Genomic DNA, 13,625 nt, shown 5'->3' on the forward strand with positions numbered 1-13,625 from the left:
TTTAATGATCTAGAAGGTTATAATGATGCAAAAGCAATGTGGACTAAGCTCATATCTGTGTATGGAGGTGATGAACATGTTCAAAGAGCAAAAGTAGATAGTCTAAGAGGACAACTTGAATCCATGAAAATGAATGAAGGTGAGAACATAACCCAATACAGTACAAGACTAAAGGAGATTGTCAATCAAATTAAAGGAGCAGGTGGCACTATTGAAAAAAAGGATATAACAAGTAAGCTGTTGAGAACCCTTCTACAAGCTTATGCTATTCAAGTCTTTGCAATCAATGAATTGGGGTCTGTACCTAACATGCTAGTTTCTTTGGATGCTACTATTGGTAAGCTACATGCATTTGAGTTAAGTAATTTTGATAACAGTGGGTCTTTGGTAAATAAAGTAGAATCTGCTTTCAGTTCTTTTCATATTGGTGAATCTGATGATTACAATGATAGAATGAGTAAGTACTCTGAAGGAGATCACAATGGAGCAAGTGAAAGATTTCGCAAGAACATGGAAAAAGTGCACAAATTGTATGAGGAAATCAAGAAGCAAGAAGAATTTGAAGCATTATTAGCCAGAAGTACCGAGAGGAAAAGGTAAGTATAAAGGAATGCTACCTTTAAAATGTTTCAATTGTGATAAGATAGGACATATGGCTTCTAACTGCCCTGATAAGGAATCTAGTGAAAAGAGAGAATACCGAGATAATAGACAAAAAGATAACCAATACAGAGGACACCAAGACTTCAGAAAGAGAGATAGAAAGACATGTCTAATAGCAAATGAGGAATCCAACGATGATGAATCTAATGAAACTAATACTGAGTAAGTTTTTTATGTGGCTATTAAAGATGGATTGGATGAAGAAAGGTATGAAGAAAAAGCTCTAATATCTCACATAAATAATAATGATGGAGATAGACTATGATGGAGACTATGTAAGATTTGGTAATGATGCACCATGTCTGGTGAAAGGTAAAGGATCTATAACACTGCTTGACAATGCTAAATGTGATGATGTATATTGGGTTGAAGGATTGAAATACAATTTGTTGAGTGTAGCACAACTAAACAATACAGGATACCAAATAGAATTTTAGAAGGAAATTGTCAAAGTTCATGACAAGCATGGAAAGTTAGCTGCTATCGGGACGCAAACAAAAGGTAATACATTTCATCTTGACTCAACTAGGAACAAGTGTCTTTATGCAAATATAGATGATACCTAGTTATGGCATAAAAGGTTTTGTCATGTAAATTTTGATAATCTGATCAAAATAAGAATCACCGAGTAAGAGGTATACCGAGTCTTGAAAAACCCGAGAATGCTATGTGCCAAGGATGCCAGATGGGTAAGATGACAAGATCAAGTTTTACAAGTAAGTCTTACACTTCTAAAGGAATTTTAGATCTAGTTCATACTGATCTTTGTGGTCCTATGAAAGTTCAAAGTTATTATGGTGATAAATATTTCATATTATTTGTGGATGATTACCCAAGGATGATGCCAGTCATGTTTTTGAAAGAGAAATCAAAAGCTTTTCAAATGTTCAAATGGTACAAGGCAAGAGTTGAAAATGAAACAGGAGGACAACTGAAATGTCTTAGATCTGATAGAGGAGGAGAATTCACTTCTGATGAATTTAACTTATACTACAATGATCATGGTATATAGAGGCAAGTATCTACACCAAGAACACCTCAGCAAAATGGGATAGCCGAGAGAAAAAATAGATCAATTATGGACTATGCAAGAACCTTGATGATAGAAAAGAGGGTACCTCAAACATTTTGGAGAGAAGCAATCAGCACTGCAGTTTACACCCTAAACTGAGTTCAATTCAAGAAAGGAACTATGAAGACACCTTATGAGATCTGGTATGACAAGAAACCTAATGTAAGTTGCTTTAAAATCTTTGGAAGTAGATGCTATGTTCACAAAGATGACATAAATGGAAACTTTGATCAGAAAAGTGAAGAAGGAACATTTCTTGGTTATTCTTCTAGAAGTAAAGCATTTAAATGTCTGATCAAATCACCTAACAAAATAGTGGAAAGTGCAAATGTGAAAATTGATGAATTTGTAGAAAGAAATGATGAAATAAATTCCAAAGAACTAGAAGATTATGAAGAATTTGTTTATGTTCAACTGAGAAGTCCTACCGAGAAAGTTGCTAAAAAAAATGAAGATAATGTCTAGTTACCGAGTGATGAAGAAGATCATACAGAACCTACCAAGCCTATATTAGCCAAGTATGTCAGAAGACGCCATGCATTGAGTCAGATTATAGGAGATAAGGATGATCCAGTGATGACAAGGAACAAACTGAGACAAAACACATGTTTGATATTTGAATTTGAACCGAGAATAGTGAAAGAGGCATTTGATAGTGAAGATTGGGTAAATGCTATGACAGAAGAGATTGATCAAATCAAGAAGAATGACACATGGACACTAATCCCAAGACCAAAGGACCAAAATGTAATCGGTAACAAGTGGATTTTCAGAAACAAGCTAAATGAGAAAGGTGAAGTCATTCGCAACAAAGAAAGACTAGTTTGCAAAGGTTATGCTCAGGAAGAAGGAATAGATTATGGTGAGACTTTTGCACCTGTGGCTAGACTTGAGGGAGTAAGAACATTGTTGGCATATGCTGCTTTCAAAAATTTCAAGGTATATCAAATGGATGTCAAATCTACATTTTTGAATGGTATACTAGAAGAAGAAGTTTACATTGAACAACCTGAAGGATTTGTTGAAGATAGGAGTAAAGATCAAGTATGAAAACTGAACAAAGCTTTATATGGTTTGAAACAGGCACCTAGAGCATGGTATGAAAGACTACACTCTTATTTGATCAAGATTGGTTTTATAAGGACAAGTGAAAACAACAATATGTACATGAAGAAAGATGAGGACAATGGAATACTGATCTCAGCCATATTTGTCAATGACATTATATTTTGTGGTAATGACTCCTTATGCAAGAATTTTGGAAATGAAATGTGCAAAGAATTTGAGATGTCACTAATCGGAGAGATAAAGTATTTTATAGGTTTACAGATATTGCAAATGAAAGATGAGATTTTCATTACTCAATCCACATACATAAAGGAAATCTTGAAGAAATTTGGAATGGAGGATTCTAAACCAGTAAGTACTCCTATGACTATTAACTGTAAATTATCAAAGAATGATGAATCTGCATCTGTTGATGAGACACTTTACTGATCTATGATTGGAAAATTGCAATATGTTGTGCATAGTAGACTAGATAAAGCACATGCAGTAGGTATTGTAGCAAGATTCTCTACAAATCCCAAGGAGACACATATGATAGCAATCAAGAGAATTTTCAGATACCTGAGAGGCATTGAAGATTATGGCTTAGTATATGAAAAGAGGAATAATTTTGATTTAAAAGTTTATATCGATGCTGATTGGGCATGCAACATAGATGACACAAAAAGCACAAGTGGTGAAGCTTTCTTTTTAAGAGAAAGACTAGTAAGTTGGCTTAGCAAGAAACAAGGATGTATCTCTTAGTAAATAGCAGAAGCTGAATACGTTGCTGCAGCATTGAATTGTACCAATATAGCATGGATTAAACAACTGTTGGAAGGTATAAATGAGAAAGTTATCGAGCCAGTAACTATATTCTATGATAATACTAGTGCCATTAACATTTCAAAGAATCTAGTGATGCACTCTAAGACAAAGCATATATCTATAAAGTATCATTATCTTAGAGAAGAAGTTCAAGAGAAGAAAGTTATGCTGGAATATATCAGTTCAAAGGAGCAATTAGCAGATATCTTCACAAAGCCATTGCCAAGGGACACTTTTGAGTATTTCAGAAGCAAGTTAGGGGTCCTACCCCTATCTTCTACTCACTGACCGAGTTCGGTGAAACCATCAATTCGATGAATCTATAGAATATTATGTGTGGATTGATGTTGATTTACACACTTTAGGAGGTCACCTAAATTTGTGCAAGAAAAAGTGAGTAGAGGCAAGTTACTCTAACCGAGACTGAGATGATACACAAAAAGGCAAATCACTTCACAGAGGAAGTAATCATGATTTAGTTCTTTTACTTTTTGGCATTGTTGTCAAAGGGGGAGAAGACTATAAATGGTTTGGTTAGAAGACTAAATGGTTGACTGAATGAAAGCCCTAAATCATGGAAATAATAGAAGACTAATGATAGGGGGAGAAGATTGCAAAAATGGAGAAGACTAAACGCAAGTCAACAGCTCAGAAGCCTAACAAAAAGGAAGAAGACTTCAGAAGATTTTAATAGCTCAAGGATAACAGGAGAAGTCTTACATCAATTTGATTTTGAATCAATTTGAATATCTTGTTGGTATTACCATTTAATTGTTGGTTTTGCCATCAATGCCAAAGGGGGAGATTGTTGATATTCAGTAAGGATATTGAGAAGGTTGTTGAAAATGATTGATATAATTGAAGAAGGATGATAACTATCTTTATAACATTATTTTGTCATTCATGTCAAGGAATTGATTATCTGATTCAGTATGATGTTGCCATATCTTGAGAAGATTGATTTGAAGAGAATTATCATATTAGTAAAAGACACGGAAAGAATGTGATGAATAAAGGGAGGAATAAGTTATTCAATGGGCAACTATTACCAAGCTAGACAATGATGAAATCATGATGTTTTGATTGTTTTGATATTCTACATATGTTATTGATTGTAAGGTTAATACTATACTATGTCACCGAGAAAAGAACCTAGTCGGTAAACCCTAAGGTTATCGATATCAGTTAATGAAGGCGGAATGTCTACCGAGTAAAGTTTTGTATTTACTGAGTTGTAACCAAGTTATAACAGTGCACATGGGATGGATAAAAGCATTATTTAATGAAGGATAATGATTAGTTGGAGATGTATAAATGATTGAAATGCTGTGCATGAAGTTTGTTAAGGATCTATGATAAAGGAAAATTGGCAGGAAGATCTACAGCGTAGAGTGAACCGCAATAACCTTGTGCAAGTTCCAAGATAGGACTGCAAGTCCCGAGGTAAGGTAAAACATTTTCAGATCGAAAGGATACATTGAACTTGGTCAAGTTTGAAGATCTGATGGCGAAGATTGATCATGGGAAATGTGATCAAGGAGATTAAGCAGTTAACAATTGTTTATAAATAAGGAATTGTTAATAAACAATGTATGTGGGCAAGTGTATGCACATGGATGCTACATAGTGATTACCGAGCACAGAAGCTTGAAGCCCTGTTTGAATAACAAAGTAGAAAGCCTAGCAGAGGGACAAGATAAGTCCTATGACTAGATTGTTTTGAGCAAATAAGAATTTGCTTTAGCATTTTAGATGTGAAGTTGCAGATAGATTTGTATTACTATTATTTTGTAAGTGACAAAAAATCTCTTAACCTAGTGGACTTAACAGTCTTATATGTAAACCCTCTAGCAAGGTAGCATTCTAAATGAGTGTTTGAAATCCTTTGACAAGGTCACTTCTAACAAAGTGAAGATCCTAACAGATTTGAGGGAAATCCCTTAGCCAGGTCACATCTAGCAATGTGTTTGTAATCTTTAACAGGATTTGCTTTTAACCGAGCATACTCTAGAAGAGTATATTTCTTAGTGGGTCTGAAATCCCACAGTGGTATTTCCCTATTTGGGTTTCCATGTTAAATCTGGTGTTATGAGTGTTATGATGATTATGTGTTTATGAGTTTGCATGTTTAGCAGTTTTGGTTATATTGCTGAAGTATATGTTACCGAAGTTGAATCTGTTGTTCTTATGGAAGTTTAAGTTTGTATCATTCACACCCCCCCTCCCTCCTCATCTTGTTAGCTATTGACATCTGTACTTACATTAAGTATCAAAACTATCACTTTCTTGTTTTTGTTTGAATGTGTTTTGCCTTTTCATTGTGTTTATTATTTTTCTTTGTTTGTCTAATGTCCAATCTTTAATGTTTCAAAATTTGATTGTCTTTCAGAGATTATTGATTGGGCTTCTCTCATATGGATTACCAAGCTTGATATGAGATCAGGTTAACCTTTAGCCTTACCTCTTTAACCTTTGGTATTTTCATTTGATAGTCTACCCCCTCTTGAATCAACATTTTGATCCTTGATGCTTTATAAACAAAATCAGGTTATCAAAATTTCTTGTTTTAGTTAATCACTTTTGAAAATATGAGGTACATGGTAGGTCCGACTTTCAACCCCTGATGGTTTTTTGAGACTGCTAATCATTCTAATAAAAGTTATGAGGATGAAATAATTCTCAACTCCTAATAATATCTAAGGCTTGTTCTTTGTCTTTTCAAGGAGTCAAGGTTTGCCTTGTTAGTTCCCGCCAGAGAACTATAGCGGACGCAGTCGTATTAAACCGTGATTAATCATTTTTCAGCGAGCCAATCAAACTGTTCCATTTCTTTTCATAAATTTATTTTCCAATGTAAGTTATAGGCAACTTTCAGATTTTTTATTTGAAATACTAATCAAAAATATTTCGGTAGTCTGTGATTAGCGTTGCAGGTGGTTGGCAGATGGGTTTGTAGATACCAATGTAAGAGATCACACTACCAACAAGTTCTCTGTCAGTACGTTCCTGGAGCTGCAGGTTCTGGTATAGGTAAACAATTGGCCTCTTCCATTTTTTCGTGTCCTCGTTTTTTCTGGTGGCATTCAGTTTTACCAACATGTATTTTGCATGCCAGTTAGGTATGGAGCTGGTGACATGAATAACATAGACTTCATGCCGAGGAACAATCGATTTAAATCAAATTCAGAGAGTTCTAAATCTATTCATATCTGCAAACTTTTCATTTCTTGCAAGGGCAAAAACATAAATTTATTTGACCTAAGTTTTTTTTGGGTTCTCAATGCTCTTTGCGACGGGGAATAATTAATATGTGTGGGTTTGGAACTACTGCTGAGCTTTTAGTTTTTTCAAATCTCCATTTGATTTTTTTCTTCCACGGCGGGATTCAATCGGAGAACCTCCACTTTGTTGGTAGAATGAGAATTAATGAGTGTATCAAGCGTCGTCAAAGCCACGCAAGTATTATTTACAGGTATTTGTTACACAAGCAAACACCCATTTCATAATTAATTTGAATTCTACCGCACTCCATTCTTATCATAAATTCAATAAATCTTTTAAAAATTTTACTTACAAAGTGGTCTTCTCCCAAAACCCAAAAGAAAGACAGATTCTTGTAAGATTTTAAGTATCCCTTCAGAACTTTCTTGTAATTTTTAAGTATCCCTTCGTTACAGTTTCGTTTCATTAAAGTGGTGCTCACGTTGTTGAGTTGAACCCATCTAGCCGTATTCACCTAAAACATATTTTTTTTCCGTTTTCATGATTGTTTGAATATGTCTATAACAGCTATAAAAAATTTTGTGGGTATGTCAATGATATGGATTTGAGAGGAACAACCAACAATGAGTTATTATAAGTTTTCCACTTTATTTGTTGAACCCATGCTTCTGTTCCAAGGGTTACACAGATCAAGTCCACCTGCAAGATAATTTCATTGGGGATCAGCATAGATCATGTAGGGTTGGGCGGGCTCCCACGGGAACCCAACCCAGGGGCCGTGGAATTTTAGTTCGTTGCATCCTCTTGAAACAACAAACCAGGCGATAACCAAGCTAAGGGCGAAGGAAGTTAATGAAGTGGATATAGAATCTCCATATTATATATGATTTGTTGCTACTACATATCTATTGACAGAAATACTTATATTTCTTCGTAAAGATAGTATAGCAGAGCACTAGAGAGATTAGTTAAGGTTCCTCTTTTGTCTGCTAAGTCATTTTCTTTCTACACTTCATGTATTAATCTTTAAATGTCTAATTTATTGAATAAATTCTGAATGCCATTATTTTGAATTGCTTTTCTCAAGATTTTGGGCTCAAGCAAAACTACCTATTGGTTAGATAGCACTAAATTCTGATTACATATTAAATTAAGTGGATGAATGCAAAAAGAAACATCAATGTCATTTGTAGTGTAACCAGTGTAACACTATGGAAACATTGTGTAAACAAAGATAATGCATTTGTAAAGAAAAACTTAATCCACTGGGGCTATATAATTCTATTAAATAAGTGGGGAAACACAGGAATGGAATTTATGAAGAGGAATATCACAAGCCCTTTGGGGAAAAAGGCATTGCTAAAGTTGTTCCCTATATTCATAACGGGCACTGTCTGTTTGTCATTGGATCAATGAACCTACTAATACATAGATTGTTTCCAATCTGGATTAATTAGGGTGTCCATGTTATTAGGAAGTATACGTGCAAGGTGTTCTATGAACCCAAGCAATGTCCTGAAAGCATTGACTTTTTGCAGGCTTGTGAGTTTAGCATTATTTCATAGGTACATCTCTGATACAAAATAATCCTGCTGGTTCAAAAGAAACATTATTCATGCAGGAGAAAACTCAGGAATACAAATGATCAGAACAACTTGAACCTCAGGAAAATACGAACCTAAAATAATATAATATATTCAATTATCAAGACACAAATTCATACATTAAAAACCAATTGTGGTCTTTTGCAAGTATATGGGAGAATTGGAAAAAAAAGGTATTGTTCATCAATGGTGTTTTCGGGCAAGATTTTTAGTTAAAGAAACAAAAGTGAAACAAAAGTGTTTTTGGGTGAGATGGTTTCATTAGGATTCAAAAGTGAAAACAACCAATTGAGCTCACTGATTAAATTCTTGTTAAGTCTCTTGCTCTGTTCATTTTAACGTTCAATGTTTCAAGCATCAATGTTTCACTTCTTTCATCAACGAAACAAACAACTATTACAACTCTAAATGTTACAACTCTGTCACCAAGAAAACAAATTCAATGAAACAAACAATTTTTGCTACTCTGTGACTAACAAAACAAATTTACAATTTACAACTCTGTCATAAACAAAACAAATACACAACCGTACTTGCACTGCTTGACAGCTGGCAGGAACTTCGCGCGCTGCAGCTCTTGTTGGTTTATCTTGTTGGTTTATCTTTTTGGTATGGGTAATGTGGTATGCTTGGCCTCTAATTATAATTGCTATCATTATGACTCTTAAGTTAAGATTGAGTTGTCAGAGATTTCTAAATAAGACTTCCACATTGGTAAATAAGACTTCCACATTGGTAAGGGTACATTGTGTTCCAACTTTTGATCATTGATGCTTTACATCTTGATTATTTAGACAAGATGAAGTCATCAAATTTTCTTGTGCTAATTTACCTAATTAGTATGGATTATGTGGTATGCTCGAGGGGCAATCTTTTCCATAAGCATTTCTCACATCATAAGGGTTTGAGACTCCAAGACATTATGGGTTTATCATTTTTCGAGTAGGTGTTTTGGAATTCTTATGATTCCTGAAGTTTGATAGAGTAATCTATGTTAGTGGTATTGAACCTAATTTTTCTCTTATACCCAGCATGAGATATGGTTGATCTTTGAAGCTCAATAATAAGTTGTGACTCAAATTTGTCTTTAATGACAGTATAATGATGCATATGCTCCATCTTCTTGCACATAGTAGCGTGAATGTTAGAGTCTCACAATGCAATCTGCATTTTAATAAAGGACAATGCATATCTACTGGAAAGAAGCTTCCATGAAAATAGCAGAGAAGAAATCACCATTCCATTCTATATCGAAAGGTAGATAATGTTTTTGTTTCCAGGTTTTTAAAAACCAATGTATAGTTTAACATATCGTGTGTTTTATTTTTTAATTCAAATTATTATTTTTTTTCTTCTTTTGTTATCCATAATTCGAAACTTTTTTCTATAAAGCCATATTTTTATATTTCAAAATTATAAGTCTATAATTAAAAACTTAAGAAAGCATCAACCTTTAGCTCTCTTCTAATCAACTGCGAGGAGGCTGAAATTGGAAACCCAAAATCTAAGCCAACATTGAGAAAGTGAGAAAGCTTTACTGTTAGACCCAGCTCACAGGCCTAGGACATACATCTTCTTCTTATTGAAGTATATTTAAGTGGCAGTAATGCCATTGACAAATAGTGGAATCCTATTATCATCATCAGTATGAGATACGCATGTCTTCTTATTAAGTGACACGGACACTGCTGCCATTGAGATCTTGATACTCCATTTGGCAGTATAAAGTGAGATTGGCGATAAGATATTCCTCCACCTGCTTGAACAAACCAGTGTTGTTGGCCTTGATCTCTTCAATCTTGGCTTCATCGTGGGAAACACTAGGGAGGCTATCATAGTTGCAGGTAAATGTTGTGATGCATCCACCCCCTGATTTGGGGGTGTATTTAATCTTGTGGATTACTGACGCCACCTTTTCCCCCAACATTCCTCCTTCCACAAGGCTGTAACCATAAACTAGGTTGGCCTCATCAACTAAGTCCACTTTCTCTTTCAAATAGCTAAAATCCTTGTTGGCTGCAATAACAATTTCAATTTAATATCGTATTATTAGTAACAAACAATGCCTCTGGTTCAAAACTAATCTTTCGTCGTGTGAACTGATTTTTGAGTCAAAGCAACGTGCCCTTTCTCACTTGTTTATTGACTGACTTTGGAAGCAGGCACAGAAAACAAAAGATTCGCCATAAAAAATTACCAGTTAAAATTATCAAAGCAATTGGTCTTTGCTACAGACTCACTTTATCACATTGAGCGGATCCTTATCGCACGTTTTGAATGTTTGCAACCCACTTTTACTATTGTTTTAGAAGCTTCCTCGTTCCACACTCTTTAAAATTCATACGATGTTGTAGTTGGACAATGAATATCAAGACAGTTTTCTTAACATGTGCGTAGGCAAGAAAATGAATATTATCTATGAATATGGCAATTTCTTTCCATTTGCATTTCAATTATTTATAAGTAATTTAAATTTAAATAATAATATTTATTAAAGAAATAGCATATTTGCTCACCGAAATGGCAGCGTTTGAAGGCGGCAGGAGCGGCAGCGGCAGCAGGAGCAAGGATGCCGATATGCGAAGTTTGGGAGTGCAGGCTGCAAAGATTCCTAATCAAAACAAAGTCGACCCAAAGATCGGTTCATGGAGCGATGAAGCAAATATTGCCTTTCCCCTTGAAGCAGGTAGGTTTCAACCCTCTCAGAAACCGGCTAATTTTGGGCGAAAAGACATTTTCCATGAAGACAGGTATTTCGGACTGCAGATGAATTATGGAAATCCGTACTCAAGTGGCAACCAGTGCCCTATTGACCTGCTTAAATGGAAGGAAAATGGTTTCATTTGGAATAATAAAGGTTGGTTTCGCAAAGCCAAGTATACTGCTTCCGAGTTTCCCTGAAACTAGCAACCTTCGCCTGAATCTAGCATCCCTAGTGCGGCAATCGAGCAAGGCAATCCACATTCTAAATCCAATCTGGTCCTTCCGAAATCTCATGGTAATTTCCAATTGTGTAATGGGCGCTTCAGGCAAGATAACTCTAGGGCGGACCATGCCATGTTTTGGAGATCCAACTTTCATCCCAAAAATCGGAACCCTTGTTCCGATCAAGTGGGATATACTAATTTTCAAGGACGTACCTTTCGCCCTCATTGTCCCCATCATCATAAACTGGTAAGAAATACTTCAAGACCTACTATTTTTTTGGATGAAAACAAAATTAATTCTGCTGGATTGAATCTGCTTAAATTTTTCTTTTTCATCAAGTGGGGTGGTGGAAAATGGGTTAAGGGTATATTTGAATCCTAGTGTAGAGCACAATGGGGAAAGGATATTAACATCAATTTTCTCCCAAATGACTTCTATATGATCAAATTTATGAATAATGAGGAGAAATGGCAAGCTAAAAACAAAGGTCCATATATCTTGGATGGAATTGAAGTTCACATCATTGAGTGGCAGCCCAACTTCAATCCCTGGACTAATGTATTACCAGACAACAAGGTATGGTTAAGATTCTACAACTGTCCCTCAAACTACTAGCATATTGATGTCATTAAGGATATATGCAAAGATCTCGGCACATTTGTATCAGTTGATGACATTTTGGAGGACAAAATATGGGGAAGCTTCCTCAGAATATGCATTTGCACAGATCAAATCACCAAGATCCCCGATGAAGTTAAAATTAGGGCTAGGAAGTTCTGGGTCCAAAAGATTGATAGAGAAGATCATTTGTATATTTTCCCTAGATGTTTCTCTTTGGATCACATCAGCTTAGGTTGTGATGTTTCGGCTACAATACAAAGAAGTTATTCCCGCATGCAATTTCCTTTTGAAGAAAATCTGCAACCAAAACCTCCTATCTCCTCTGACACGGGTGGATTTTTGTAATGAAAAATCATGAAAATGAGAATATTCCATTAACTGAGGCAACTCCTTTGAACATAGCTCTTCCCTCCTCTGATCAAAGTGAAAGCCAGCAAGATTTTCTCATGCTTCTGGAAAAGACTAAAACCTTACAGGCGGATATTGAAACTAAACTAGCGGAGTCACTACCACCCTCTCCTCTTGTGCCTAAGAGTCAGCTGATTATTGAAGACTGCAAAATTCAAACTCAAGAAAAGGATGCTATTAGAAATTTGGGGGAGATGGGAGATAAGATTTTCTCTTTGCTTGGTATTGAATTGGAAGATGGTGAAATTGAGTCTTCCTCCTCGAAATGTGAAGAAGACTTTGAACTTGACTCTGATCTTATATTGGAGGTATCCACAAAAGGTTTTAGGAAGTCGAATTCAACCATTGACAAACCAAACTTCAAGCCAAAAGGAATGCGGGGGCGCAAGTCAAAAAAAATAATGGTAGTAATTGCTGGTGTAGCTAGTGGTCAAACCAAACTTAATTTAGGGAAGGGAAATGCCCTTCCCCAAGAGAAATGAAACTCTTATCTTGGAATGTCAGGGGCATCAATGCCCCTGAAAAATGGCGCTTGATTAAGCACCAGATTGATGACACCAAAGGAGATATTTGGCTTTTACAAGAAACTAAATGGAGGAAGGCTGAGTTCAATGCATAAATGAGAGTTTGGAAATAGTGGAATGGTCTACTTAGGCAATCAGATGGAGCCTCTAGTGGCTTGGGAATCATCTAGAACCCCATGAATGTTAGGATCTCTCTTGTTGGGGAAGATAAGTATTGGCAACATTGTTTGGTAACTATCCTTGGACAAAATGAGAATTTCAATCTTTATAATGTTTACGGACCATCTTTTGCTGGTGATAAACATGCTCTTTGGGATCTTCTAGCCATCAAACTTTGTAGTATTACCAAAGGAAGTTGTGTGGTTGGTGGGGACCTCAATGAGATCCTTTCTAGCAATGAAAAAAGTGGGAGTATTCAGAGGACTAGTACATCTCATAAGGATATTTTGGAATTTGTTGAGAAGAATCACCTAATAGACATTGTTCCTAGAAATGGAATTTTCACATGGACGAACAGGAGATCGGGTTTTACTAATATTGCAGAATGACTAGACTAGTTTCTTGTTACTGGTGTTCATTGTGAAAATGGATAACAGTAATAACAATATTGAAAGACTAAATGAATCCAACCACTAAACCCTAGCCTAACAATCAACAAAGATCCACCATAACATATGAAGATTACCTAAGACAATGCAAAATAAAACA

The 13,625-nt window shown here is 35.5% G+C and overlaps 1 long non-coding RNA gene across 1 annotated transcript in view; it reads left to right on the forward strand.

Moving 5' to 3' along the window:
• The first annotated feature begins 6,752 nt into the window (after positions 1–6,752).
• Positions 6,753–13,625, forward strand: part of LOC131052107 (uncharacterized) — a 32,937-nt gene continuing 26,064 nt past the window's right edge. Inside the window, exon 1 of the long non-coding RNA XR_009107280.2 lies at positions 6,753–7,082. This is a non-coding gene — a long non-coding RNA (uncharacterized LOC131052107). The remainder of the gene's footprint in view (positions 7,083–13,625) is intronic.

Source organism: Cryptomeria japonica, chromosome 9 (genome assembly GCF_030272615.1).
Source record: "Cryptomeria japonica chromosome 9, Sugi_1.0, whole genome shotgun sequence".
NCBI lineage: Eukaryota > Viridiplantae > Streptophyta > Pinopsida > Cupressales > Cupressaceae > Cryptomeria > Cryptomeria japonica.